General features: G+C 42.3%; 1 pseudogene; it reads left to right on the top strand.

Annotated features, from left to right (window-relative positions):
* The first annotated feature begins 6,918 nt into the window (after nucleotides 1-6,918).
* LOC125408452 (tubulin alpha chain-like) lies at nucleotides 6,919-12,861 on the top strand (annotated as a pseudogene).
* The last annotated feature ends 227 nt before the right edge of the window (nucleotides 12,862-13,088 follow it).

Below are 13,088 nucleotides of genomic sequence, written 5' to 3'. Positions count from 1 at the left end.
GCTGCCCTTAATAAATAAATAAATAAATAAAGTGAGTTGAGAGTTTGCTTTGGGTTTGTTTGTTTGTATGGTTGTGCTATTGCTATGTTTGGAGTATTGTTTTTGTTTTTGTTTTACAGAGGTCTTAAGTATGTAACCCAGGCTGGTCCCAAACTTTCAAATTTGCTGGGGAACCAAGGATAACCTTAATCGCTTAATCCTCCTGCCTCCACATCTTGAGTCCTGGGGTTATAGACATGTGCCGCTGACACTGAAACCTGATTTACTCTTGGTAACTCCTTACCATCAAAGCTCACGCCCCCACACCATTCTCCTTCAAAGGCTAAAATGCAGTTCTTTTTGCTCTGGGGGAGCATGTGAAGGACAAGATGGCCACATCTATAAGGTGAAGGACCTATCTTCAAGGAGTTTTCTGTCTCATATAACTTGTGCTGTTCAGAAATACATGGTCTCTGCTTCCCTGTGTGTGTGTGTCAACATAAACACTCGCAGAGAAGTTTGTGGTGAGTGCTACCAATAATCTTAGGTGTTGGGAAGCTTGAGACCAGAGAGATGGTATGAGTTTGAGGTCAGGCTGGGCTACAGATGACTTCCAGACCAGGATGCTGGACCCCAGTGTCTCACACCCCATCCCACCATATCCCTCAAAACCCCCAAATGTATTGCTGATGTATCTGGAAGTTGGAAGCGCAAGAGTGAGGTTCCACTGCTTCCTCACAGTGGACATCTTTCCAGTTACATCCCTGCTTGTGGAAGAGACACTCAATCTCCTCTTCCTACACCCCCTTAAGCTGAGGAATCCAGCCCAGGCCTTGTGTGGGCTAGGCAGTCATTCTCCCACAAACCAAATCCCCAGCCCAAGTGGGCTCTCTCTGTAAAAACACTAATAACCTTTCAAAATGGCCCACCTCTGAACACTGCCACATTGTACGCATTGAGTCTTAACATGTGAAGTGGGGAAGCAGGGGACATAGACCATGGCAAGTGTGTGCTCTTGACACTTCTGGCCTCTGCTTCATCGCTCCAGGACATAGAAGGATTAGTTACTGCTGTTGTGCCTTCGCAGCCAGACACAAGTGAGCCTAGTCTAGAATTCACAAACCTCCGTGAAATAAGGAAACCACACCATGAAGCCCTTTCTCTAACTCAGATTTCCCTGTCTCGGGGGCACTCAGAGCCAATAACCAGGTTACCAAGTTGGCAGTGTGAATTGCCTCTATAAATAATGTCTCTGTGAGAAAGTGCTTATGTAATAATGAACAATGTAATTAAGTGTTAGAGTAACCAAAGCAATAATAAATCCGTAAAGCCTATCTTTATAGAATAGATGAGTGCAGACAAACTGACCTAGATCAGGCTCAGTTTTTACCAATACAAATGAGTAAAGGTGCTTGATGCCAAGCCTGAAGACTTGAGTTCAATTCCCTGATTCTACATAGTAAGAGAGAAATAAGTCTTGAAAGTAGCAGGCAGGCAGGCAGGCAGGCAGGCAGGCAGAGTCTCCCTCTCACATATACACAGGGACAGAGAGAGAGAGAGAGAGAGAGAGAGAGAGAGACAGAGACAGAGACAGAGACAGAGAGACAGAGAGAGAGAGATTGAGATTAAATATATAATTAAAAAGTAAATAAAAATCAAACAACACACCAAAATAATAATACTGAGAGCACTCAGAGTAAAAACAAAAAAGAAAGAAGTACTCTATTGTTTTTCTATTTTCTTTTTTCAGTGTAGAAGATGTACTGAGTTTATTACAGAGTAAAGTGGGGTGCAAGGGATGATACTAGAAAATGTCAAAAGATCCTCTTACGCGGTGCTTTCTCACGGAGCTATGAGAATGTACCTGGCTAGAGGGACCATTGTCACCCTCAGTCCATAGCTAAAATACTGAGGTTCTGGTTGCGCGTTACTACCAACACCATGTTCAGAGACAGGAACTGAAGCCTGAAGATCGGCTTTATCCAGAGAGCGGGCTGTATGAGAAAACTGCAGGTTGACATCCTAAAGAGCTGTCTTAGTGCCCCTTTCCAGCCAGCAGACTTGATAGACAATGGCAACAAAGACCAGGCAGCCACTGCAGAATGTAGCCTGGTCCCTATGGTTAGGTAGTTGGCCTGTCTCTGAAATTCATAACACTGCCCCCTCCCTCATTATCCTTCTGTGCAGTCCAGCCTGCATGCTCCCAAGGCCTCTGAGCCTTGCATTGTCCTTGGGTACCATCTGAGTTAAAAGCACACAGTGTGCTCTCATCACATAGAATATAGAAGTGCTTTATCTGAACTTACAGAATGTTGGTGAAAGAACCCTCATTTAAGAAGACTAGAGATGCAGTGGTTAAGAGCATTTGCAGAGGACCTGGGTTTGGTTTGCAGAACCCACGTCAGGCAGGCAGCCCACAGCTGCCTGTAACTCCAGTTCCAGGAAACCCAAGGCCCTTTCCTAGCCTCCAGGGACACCTGCATACACATGCATGACTACATACAGACATACACTCATGTACATAATTAAAATTAAAGTAGCCAAACATGGCGGCACGTGCATTTAATCCCAGCACTCCTTAAACAGAGGTAGGTTCTCTGTGAATTCAAAGCCAGCCTGGTCTACATAGAGAGTGCCAGGCCAGCCAAAGCTATATAATGAGACCCTATCTCCAAAAAATAGTAAACAAACAAACATGTATATCCAGATCTGAAGCCCATAACATGCACAGTTATAATTTTGTATTAAATATAAGACTCTTCACTTTGGGTGCTGGAAATAGAGCCTGTAAATAGCTTTATACATGATTTTACCACAAAATAAATGTAAGTCTGGCTAGATTTTGCCACCAAATATGTGAGAAACAAAATTTCAGTTTTTAGATTTATATGGCAAGTTTGAAAATGCAGAAAACTACATGTGAAACTAAGCTTATAAATATGAGAAGTTATTTGCAAATGTATATTTTAGGAGCCAAAGAAAAAAAGGCGAGGCAAGAGTCTAAAAATTCTATTCAAGGAAACACCATAAAGCTTCCAGCAAGGATCCCACACAGGCCTTGTCTGTGAATTTAACCAAGTCCACACTGATAAGCCTATCACAGCAAAGCAGACAGGTCCTACCCAGATCCAAAGAACCACATAAGCCGTTGGGATCCTAGCGGAGGAGAAAGCCAGGAACAGGTGTGCCACTAGCTCTGCTTTAGCAATTGAGAGTAAACAAACACCTGTTGGGTTTACTCTTCTTGCCTGTCTTTCCAACCATCACTCTGGAACAACAGTATGACTCATACACACCTTTAGATGCTTTCAGTATTTGTTACACTTGAATCTGTACAGAAACAGAATACCTTAATGGTGCATAATTTACATTATGTTCTCTTCTAATTCATCCTCTCTCTCTCTCTCTCTCTCTCTCTCTCTCTCTCTCTCTCTCGTGTGTGTGTGTGTGTGTGTGTGTGTGTGTGTGTGTGTGTGTGTGTGATTGTGTGATTGTGTGTTTTGCTGGAAACAGAGCCCCGGGCTTTGTACTTATAGCCCAGCACTCTGGCAATGAGCCACATTTCCCAACACCATTTGTCCTGTTCTTTTGTTTCTTTATAATAATATCTCCACATAACAGATGAGAAAACTGGAGCTCAGAAATTTTAAATAGGGCCTGTGAGAGCGCTTCACCGGTAAAGTCACCTGTCACCAGGCCTGAAGACCTAATATCAAGGACATACATGTTTGAAGTAGAGAAGCAACCCCAGCAAGTTTTCTTCTGACCTCCACATTCCTACACACACACACACACACACACACACACACACACACACACTATACACACTAGATAGATAAAAAATATGTGAAAATGGATAGATGAACAGATTAATTAAATATGCTAGAGAGACTGACTGCAGAAGGTGGTTGTGGGAGCCACTCCAATGTAAGCTTGGCCGAGCACCTGACACAGAAAAAAAACTTTCTGACATAGATACACTATTTCCATTCTATTAATAAGAAACTCAGACTCAAATTTATATGACGTGGGGAGATGAAAATACTGACTCCAAGACCCTACTTGACAGTAAACATCACCATGGCTCCTAGTCTGTCTTCCTGAGACATTTCTGTGTATCTGTAGTGCTGCTGTAGATAAATCCACTGGGGACATGGTTACCTGGATAACAGTTCTTCTGGGAGTAGATTAATCTTTCTGTAGAGCTGCCAGCAGTGTGGCTGGGCTGAAAGCAGAGTCCTTATCCAGCAATTTCCTCTGCTATTTACCTGAATGTCATCTTTTATCAGTCTCTTTGCTTATTTGCCTCATTTATAGATGCTCTCCAGGATGCTGTCATGCCCGGTACCTGTCTTCCTGCCCAGCAGCTTTTAGGAAACTGAAGCTTTTTCCTAGCATTGGAAGTGGTAGAATCTCTGGGTTCTGAACCACCGATGTGTCCTCTGACCATATGGTATGATCTATGGTACCTACACAAGCTCTACTCCGCATAGTTGTGCTAATTATGGCCCATGTCAGACTTCTACTACAGTGAGACATCGCTTACCAAGTAGAGGGCCTAATCAATCTTCCTCCTGTTCTTGGCCCTGCTTTTCCTCCTCCTGCTTATCTTCTCCTCCTCTATTTTGGTTTTGGTTTTGAGGGTCTGATGTAGCCCAGGCTGATCTCCATCTGTAGGTCCTCCTTCCTCAGTTTTCTGTGTGCCAGGAGTGCATTATGAAAGGATCATGACCCTTGATCTTATCCAAAGCTCCTGCTCCAAAGTCAGGAGCATGGGTAGTGAATTTACATCTGTGCCAGGGTCCAACTTTCATTCTCTGTGGATAAGTATCGCTGGAGCATAAGGAATTGCTGAAGAGAGGAAGGCCTTGAGTTGACGGACCCTGGAAGGGCTGTCTGCCAAAATGGCAGGAAGAATGTACCACACAAGTGTCCCTGAGTCATCATCTTGCCATTTTCCTAAAGAAGTTAAGGGTGGTGTTGTTCCTATCTCTACAAGTCTATGAGTCAACAGCACAAAGTCAGTACTGGTTAATGTGTGAGGGATGAGGAGATGAGCTAGACATACTGCTCTTACGGAGGACTAGAGTTTGTCTCCTAGAAGTTATGCCCTTGTAATTTCAGCTCCAGAGGATCCAGCACATTCTTCTAGCATTGCATACAAGTGCACAAACTCCACATACATATAATTTCATTATATATATATAAACCTTTTTATTATTTTTTATACAATCTATTATGATCTTAGTTTCTTCTCCCCTAGTTCTTCCCAGGTCTTCCCCACCTCACTACCCACCCAATTTTATTTTCTTTCTTTTGTTTCTATTTCTGCCTGCCTCCCCTCTCTCTAAATAAAAGAAAATCAAAACAAACCCAATAAGATTAAAAATAACAAAAGCAAAATAAAAGAGCACAAAAATATGGAGTCTGTTTTGTGTTCGCCAACTACTTGTGTACACAAGTCTGCCCTGGAGTGTGACAGATAAACCCAAGGACACTCTGCTGGAGAAAACTGGCTTTCCTTTTCTCAACAGACATCAACTGGAAATAGCTTCTTGGTTGGGGAAGGGACTTTGTGTCCATGTCCCCTTCGTAGTGCTGGGATTTGTCTGGTTTGGACCCAAGAAGGCCTGTGTGTGCTGTCACAGCCCTGTTGTGTCTAAAAGACACTGTTTCCACACCTCTGAGTTTCACAGTCTTTCTGTCTCCTCCTCTGCAAAGATCCCTTAACCTTAGGGAGAGGGCTTTAATAATGACTTCTCATTTAGGGCTTAGAACTCCAACGTCTCTCACTCTACACACACCGTCCAGTTTTTTGTCTCTGTGTTAATTCCCATCTATAACAAAAAGAAGCTTCTCCAATGGAGTTGAGCAATGTACTAATCTATGAGTACAGTGATGTGTCATCAGGAGTCATTTTACTGGTATGTTCTGTTAGCAGAATTAATAGTTGTAGGTTTTCCCTCAAGGTCTATGACCTGTGTATTTCAGGTTCTGGATCATGTTTTTGTCAGGTATGGGTTTCATCTTATGGCGTAGACCTTAAATCCAAGAAAAAGTAGTAAATTATTGTCTTAGTCACTGTTCTATTGCTGTAGAGACACTATGACCAAGGAAATTCTTATAAAAAGAAAACATTTAATTGAGGATTCACTTACAGTTTTTAAGGTTTAGCCCATGATCATTGTTTTATGGTTTCTATTGATGTGACAAAAACACCATGAACCAAAAAGCAAGTTGGGGAGGAAAGGGTTAATATGACTTATACTTCCAGCTCATGGTCCATCACTGAAGGAAGTCAGAACAAAACTCAAGCAGGTCTGGAACCTGGAGGCAGAAACTGATGCAGAGGTCATGGAGGGGTGTTGCTTACTGACTTGTTCCTCCTGGCTTGCTCACCCTGCTTTCTTATAGAAGCCACGACTACCAGCCCAGGGATGGCACCACCCACCACGCCCTCCCCCATTGATCACTAATTGAGATGATGCCTTTCAGCTGGATCTCATGGAGACCTTTCTTCAGTGGGGGTTCCTTCCTCTCTGATGACTCTGGCTTGTGTCAGGTTGACAAATAAAAGCAACCTGCACAATTATCATGGCAGGAAAACAGATAAGCATGCAGCAAGCAGAGAAAGAGCGAGACACACACCTCCTCCAACAAGGTCACAAATACTCCAACAAGGTCACACTTCCTAATCCTTCCCAAACATTTCTACTAATTGGTGACTAAGCCTCCAAATATATGAGCCTATGAGGGTCCTCCTTATTCAAACCAACACAGTTACTCCTATTACATGTGTACCACTATTAACACTAGTCTGTTTTGCAGACGGGTTGTTGCTGTCGGTAACGAGGTTTATAGTTAGGTGATAGTGATGATTACTTTTCTCCTATGTTAGCATGTAGAGTACCTTCTCTCACCATTAATGCCAGTGTATGGATGAAACTTCTAATTGGGCACCGGCAGTATTGCTCCATGTTCAACAACATAAGTAAGTTGTATCTTCAGCAACAAGGACCTACCACCAGATTGTGGAGAATAATCAAAATAGCAAGAGCCAATAAATAACTTGTGATGTTTTTGGAGTGGTATTTGGGACCCCTTTGACCAATAACTAGAAAACATGCCATCCTTCTCTGGCACTTGAGGTTTTACTTGATGACATATACACATAATTTTAAAAGTTTTAAAGCAAGTGTTGACACTAATGAAATAAACTGGATCCTCAAACATAGTTACCATGAGTATATATAAGTAAAACTATTTTGGGGAAAGAATGTCACGTTAAGTGACAAAGGATATTTTAAGTCCTCTTTCCTGGGTCTCAGTTCAGGTACTCACAGTGAATATGGAAGAGATGTTTTTGTAGAGAAACACTTTGAGAAGAATGCCAGTCTGGTGATCTAAGATCTAGGGCCCTAGATTTTGCAAGGACAATAATCGTCTGACTTATGGTCTCTTCACAATCCCTCTAATCTGTGAAATTAGAATAAATATAGCGTATCTACCATTATATATACCATTGTGAAAAATAAACACATTGACAAGAAATATGTTTTATGGTCTAAGGCTGTAAAAATCTACCTGACACATATTAGTGATGAATATTTCCTCTGATGAGTGGCATGCAGATGTTGGCATGCTTTATCATCATTTGGTGGCCTAATAGCCCATGAAGTATGAACACTGTAGCTCTAGTGAGTGACTTTTGTTGTGTCATGGTTCATCTTCTCATAGAAGTCTTTGGCATCCATGCATTTTTTTCTGTGCTCTTGTACAACTGAAAGCAAGAATGTGTGTGTGTGCAAGCAAGCGTCGTGTATCTTTAAGATAAGGTCTTACTATATACATCAAACTAGTCTCAAACTGTAGGAACCCTTCTGCCTCAAACACCAGAATGCTGGAATTACAAGTGTGTGCCCTTCGTGCATAATTCAATTACTTAATTAGCCCATTAGATGGCATTAGTTACAAGGCAACTCTAAATGAGATGGAACAAGTCTAAAGAGCAAATGCTTTTTCAGCTTTGTTTGTTGTATAACATTTTTTCAAAAATCATTATTATAAAGTCCATATGTTCACTGTGAAAATATATCAAAAACATTAAATGAAATAAAAAAATAAATCTCTCATTTCTAGTAAGCTTCAGGACAGCTTCTAGCTCTGATTTAAATACAATTGTAAATTCCTAGTTAAACCCATTTTAGCAGAGCTCTGAAATTTCGGCATGATGACAAAAGCCTGTATTCTCAGTATTTGAGAAGTAAAGACAGGAAGATCAGAGCTCACAATGAGCTTTAGCTAAAATCCGATGTTAGGGCCACCTAGGCTACATTAGACACTATAGAGAAGTGGTGGCGGGGTTGTACTGACATATTTGAAATGCCTATTCTTTTCAGAATGTTACACCAGGGTGACAGTGACTAACTCAAAATCACTGTGGTCACATCAACTCTACCTCCTACTATATTATCATTCAGCTCAACTAACTGAAATTAAGGTTCTACGCTCTTTAGAGTACCCCTGCTTCCTCCAGACAGCAGCCTAAGCTGGTTTAACCTTTGTAGTTCATAACTAAGTCAACAGTGTCATGAGGTATATTAAGAACCTTTGCTATTGTATTACTTACCTGTAGTCTTAGCTTGTTGGAGATTGTAACTGGTATTGTGTCTGTTTCTGTCATTCTCCCTTCCTAACCTGTAGCTACCATGCATGCCCGATTGGCAATGCCTACTAGAATCTCTACTGCCTCAAATATGGAATCCAGCCTGATGGCCAGGGGCCAAGTAAGAAGACCATTGGATGAGCAGATGACTCCTTCAACATCTTGAGATGGATATCTGCAAGTGTATGCACAGAGCAATGTTTCTAGACCTAGACCCCACAGTTACTGATGAAAGTTTCACTGATACCTACCACCAGCTCTTGTAGTATGAGGGCCGGCTTGTTGGGGTTTCTGTCCCTCCCAGTACCCCAACAGCCAGCAAGCAACAAAGAAAATCACACACAAGACTCCAAAAGGTTATAAACTGATTGGCCCATTAGGTCAGGCTTTTTGTTAACTCTTATAACTTATATTAACCCATTATTCTCATTTATGTTAGCCATAATGGCTCCGTACCTTTCTCAGCTGGGCAAGTTACATGCTGCCTCTTCAGTGGTCTGCACAGGAGTGGCTGAGGAACCTTTCTCCTCCCTAGCCTTATCCTATTCTCATTACTCCGCCTCTACTTCCTGTCTGGTTGACCCGCCTATACTTCCTGCCTGGCCAATCAGCGTTTTATTAAAATACATGATTGACAGAATACAGATAATTCTCCTGCACCATTTCCCTCTTTTTTTTTTTAAACAAAGGAAAATACCCATAGTCCATTTGTTGGGAATGTGGGCGTAGTATTTTAGGCTACTTCCTGCTGGTTGGGGGCGCTGATAATCTTATGGGGACCTAAAGAAAATTTAGAGTTATAATCAAGTCCTGACTGGAGTATCCTGTGAGTCTTGATCATCTCAGGCAGTAGTCTTGAATCTGTTCTGGATGTAGAATTCAGACATCTGGGCCATTTGTTCCTACCGGGGATTTCTCGGGTGGTCTTCCTTTATCAAACCTGATTTTTCTTAACTCAGAATGAATCCACAGCCTCTCATTTTCTGTGGAAACAAAAGCAAAATCTCTTCTCCAAGGTAACATACCTTTTGACTTCAGTTTTGAAGCCAAGGTGTTTTCAAAATACCTATCTTGGATTAATTCTGCAGCATTTATAAGCAAATATCTTTTAGCAGCTGTTGCTCCTTTCTCAGCATTTAAACAATTCAAAGAGAACATAATAGTATACAGAATCAAGATTCTCTGTGTATTTTCCATCTTTATGTGGCTTTACTTTAACCTCTATTTCTTATATTTTTACTTTTACTTTTTGAGACAGGTTCTCTTTATATCTTTGTCCTGGAATAACTCTGTAGACCAGGCTGTCCTTGAACTCACAAAGATCCCTCTGTCTCTGCCTCCCCAGTACTGGGATTAATGGCATGTGCTACCACACCTTGAACTCACAGAGATCTGTCTCTGCCTCCCAGGCATTGGGATTAAAGGCATGTACTACCACACCTTGAGGTCACAGAGGTCAATCTGCCTCTACCCCTTGAAGTCACAGAGGTCAATATGCCTCTGCCTCCCAGGCATTGGGATTAAAAGTGTGTACCACCACACCCTATTGTAGTATGAGGGCCGGCTTGTTGGGGTTTCTGTCCCTCCCAGTACCCCAACAGCCGGCAAGCAACAAAGAAAATCACACACAAGACTCCAAAAGGTTATAAACTGATTGGCCCATTAGGTCAGGCTTTTTGTTAACTCTTATAACTTATATTAACCCATTATTCTCATCTATGTTAGCCATAATGGCTCTGTACCTTTCTCAGCTGGGCAAGTTACATGCTGTCTCTTCAGTGGTCTGTGCAGGAGTGGCTGAGGAACCTTTCTCCTCCCTAGCCTTATCCTATTCTCATTACTCCGCCTCTACTTCCTGTCTGGTTGACCCGCCTATACTTCCTGCCTGGCCAATCAGCGTTTTATTAAAATACATGATTGACAGAATACAGATAATTCTCCCGCACCAAGCTCTTCCACTCTGAGCAGCTGCTAATAACTATGTCCATGGCTACTACATCATTGGCGAAGAAACCACTGACCTGGTCTTGGACTAAATTCAGAAACAGACTGACCAATAGGCAGGTCTTTGGGGATTCTTGGTTTTCCATGGCTTTGGTGGAGGAAATGGCTCTGGGTTCACCTCCCTGAGGATGAAGAGGCCTTTGGTTCATTGTGGAAAGAAGTCCAAGCTGGCATTCTATTTGCCCACACCCGAGGTTTCTCTGCTGTTGTTCGGTATAGTTCCATCCTCGCCATTCATACAACTTTGTAGAATTCTGATTGTGCCTCTTCGTAGACAATGAGATCACATATGACAACTGTCTTAGAAATCTTGATATTGAATACCCAACCTATACTAACCTTATCCACCTTGTTAGCCAAATTTTGTCTTCCATCATTGCTTCCCACAGATTTGATGAGACCCTGAATAATGGTCTGACAGAATTCCAGACCAAACTGGCATCCTGTTGCTGCATTCACTTCCCTCTGGCTGTAGCTAGGTTACAGGTAGTTATGAGCTTCCCCATAGATATTGGTACTGAGAACACAACCTTGGGTCCTCTGCAAAAGTAGTAAACATGCTTAACTTCTGAGCCATCTCTTCCGTGTCTCCTCCCCATTTTTGAGTCACGGTCCTTGTAGCCCAAGCAGGCCTTACTGTTCTCTGTAGCTCAGGGTGACTTGGATTTCTGATCCCTGAATGCTGTGATTGCAGGGACCGTGATGCCAGGTTGAGGAGTTTTAAAAGGAATTCAAGATGAGCCAGAGATGCATTTGTCATCTCTGCTGAGAAAGGTTACCATGAGCAGTTTTCTGTGACAGAGATCACCAAGGCCTGTGTAAGCACAGACTGCATTTTAGTTTCCCAGCCACCTAGACCCTAATAACCACACAGAAACTGTATTAATTACAGTTGGCCTGTTAGTTCAGGCTTCTTATGAACTAGCTCTTAACATCTTAAATTTCTGTTATTTTATATTTCACCACGAGGCTCGTGGTTTGTTACCTCTTGCTTCTTGGGCAGCCACATGACATCTCCCTAACACCACCTACTCTCTCTCTACATCTTTGTTGGGATTTCCCACCTGGCTTTATTCTGCCCTGCCACAGGCCAAAGCAGCTTCTTTATTAACTAATGGTAATAAAACATATTCACAACACACAGAGGGGAATCCCACATCATGCCTGCTTTGAGTCAGACAACTAGATGGTGAAATGTAATGCTTTTCATAGTAAATACATGGCTTGCTGCCTGTTGTACCACAGTGACATGGTTCTCCCCAAAATGTCAGTGGTGTCATTGAGACCATCTAGACCAAGTATATCATTTAGTTTGTGGACTGGTGTCCCACTGGCTTTAAATTTAACAATAATTACTAGCTTCCCACTATGGTACCTGATGGAGACTTAGCTAAGGTACCAAGAGTTGTATGCATGCTGAGCAACATCACGGTCATTGCTGAGGCCTAGGCTCACCTAGACCACAAGTTTGACCTGATATATGTCAAGCATGACTGTGCTCAGGTACCTGGGTGATGGCATAAAGGAAGGGGAGTTCTCTGAGGCCTATAAGGATATAGCTACCCTAGAGAAGGATATGAAGAGGTTGGCATTGGTTCTGCTGAAGGAGAGGGTAAAGAATACCAGTTCATTCCTTGTACCTTGGTGTTATGTCAAACTCACAAAACTTCAACTTTTTTTTTTATTTTTTCAAGACAGGATTTCTCTGTAGCTTTGGACCTTGTCCTGGAACTAGCTCTTGTAGACCAGGCTGGCCTTGAACTCACAGAGATCTACCTGCCTCTGCCTCCCAAGTGCTGGGATTAAAGGCATGCACCACCACCGCCCAGCCAGGATCATAGAAATTTTGCCCTTGGTTTGTTTGTTAATCTACTTGAGAAATAAACTTGCTTAGTCTAGGCTGGCCTCAACCCACTGAGGCTGGCCTTGCATCTGTGTTTCTGCATATAATAAAATAGTCCCACAGCACATCGTAAGCAGACCTAGGACTTTCTGCATGCTACCAACTGAGCTATTATACATCCCAGCCCGCAATGAACTATAGCCCCAGCCTCTCATCAATCATTCCTTTTTAATATAATATTTTTGTTAATTCATTGAGAATTTCATACATACATACCATGTATTTTGATCATGATCACACCCATATCCTCCCAGATCCACCCTCTACACCCCTCACTCATTCTTTTTACAAGTTTGTTGAGGTTGTGTAGGTAAAGAAAGGGTGGGGTGGTTGTGGTTTGTTCTTTTCAAAAACTTATTCTGTTACAAGTCTCTCACTTGCAGGCCCTGAAGAAGGAGAGGATGGGGTGGGGTCAGTATCAAATCTTTCCCTCATAGGCTAGCGTTCTGTGCACAGGTTCTGAATAGTATACCATTGTTTCTCTGAGAGCCAGGCACCACGCTTAGCACTTTGTATGTACCTGGCTTCACAGAATTC

Source organism: Myodes glareolus, chromosome 18 (genome assembly GCF_982192425.1).
Source record: "Myodes glareolus chromosome 18, mMyoGla1.1, whole genome shotgun sequence".
NCBI lineage: Eukaryota > Metazoa > Chordata > Mammalia > Rodentia > Cricetidae > Myodes > Myodes glareolus.
This window is presented reverse-complemented; position numbering and strand designations above follow the sequence as displayed.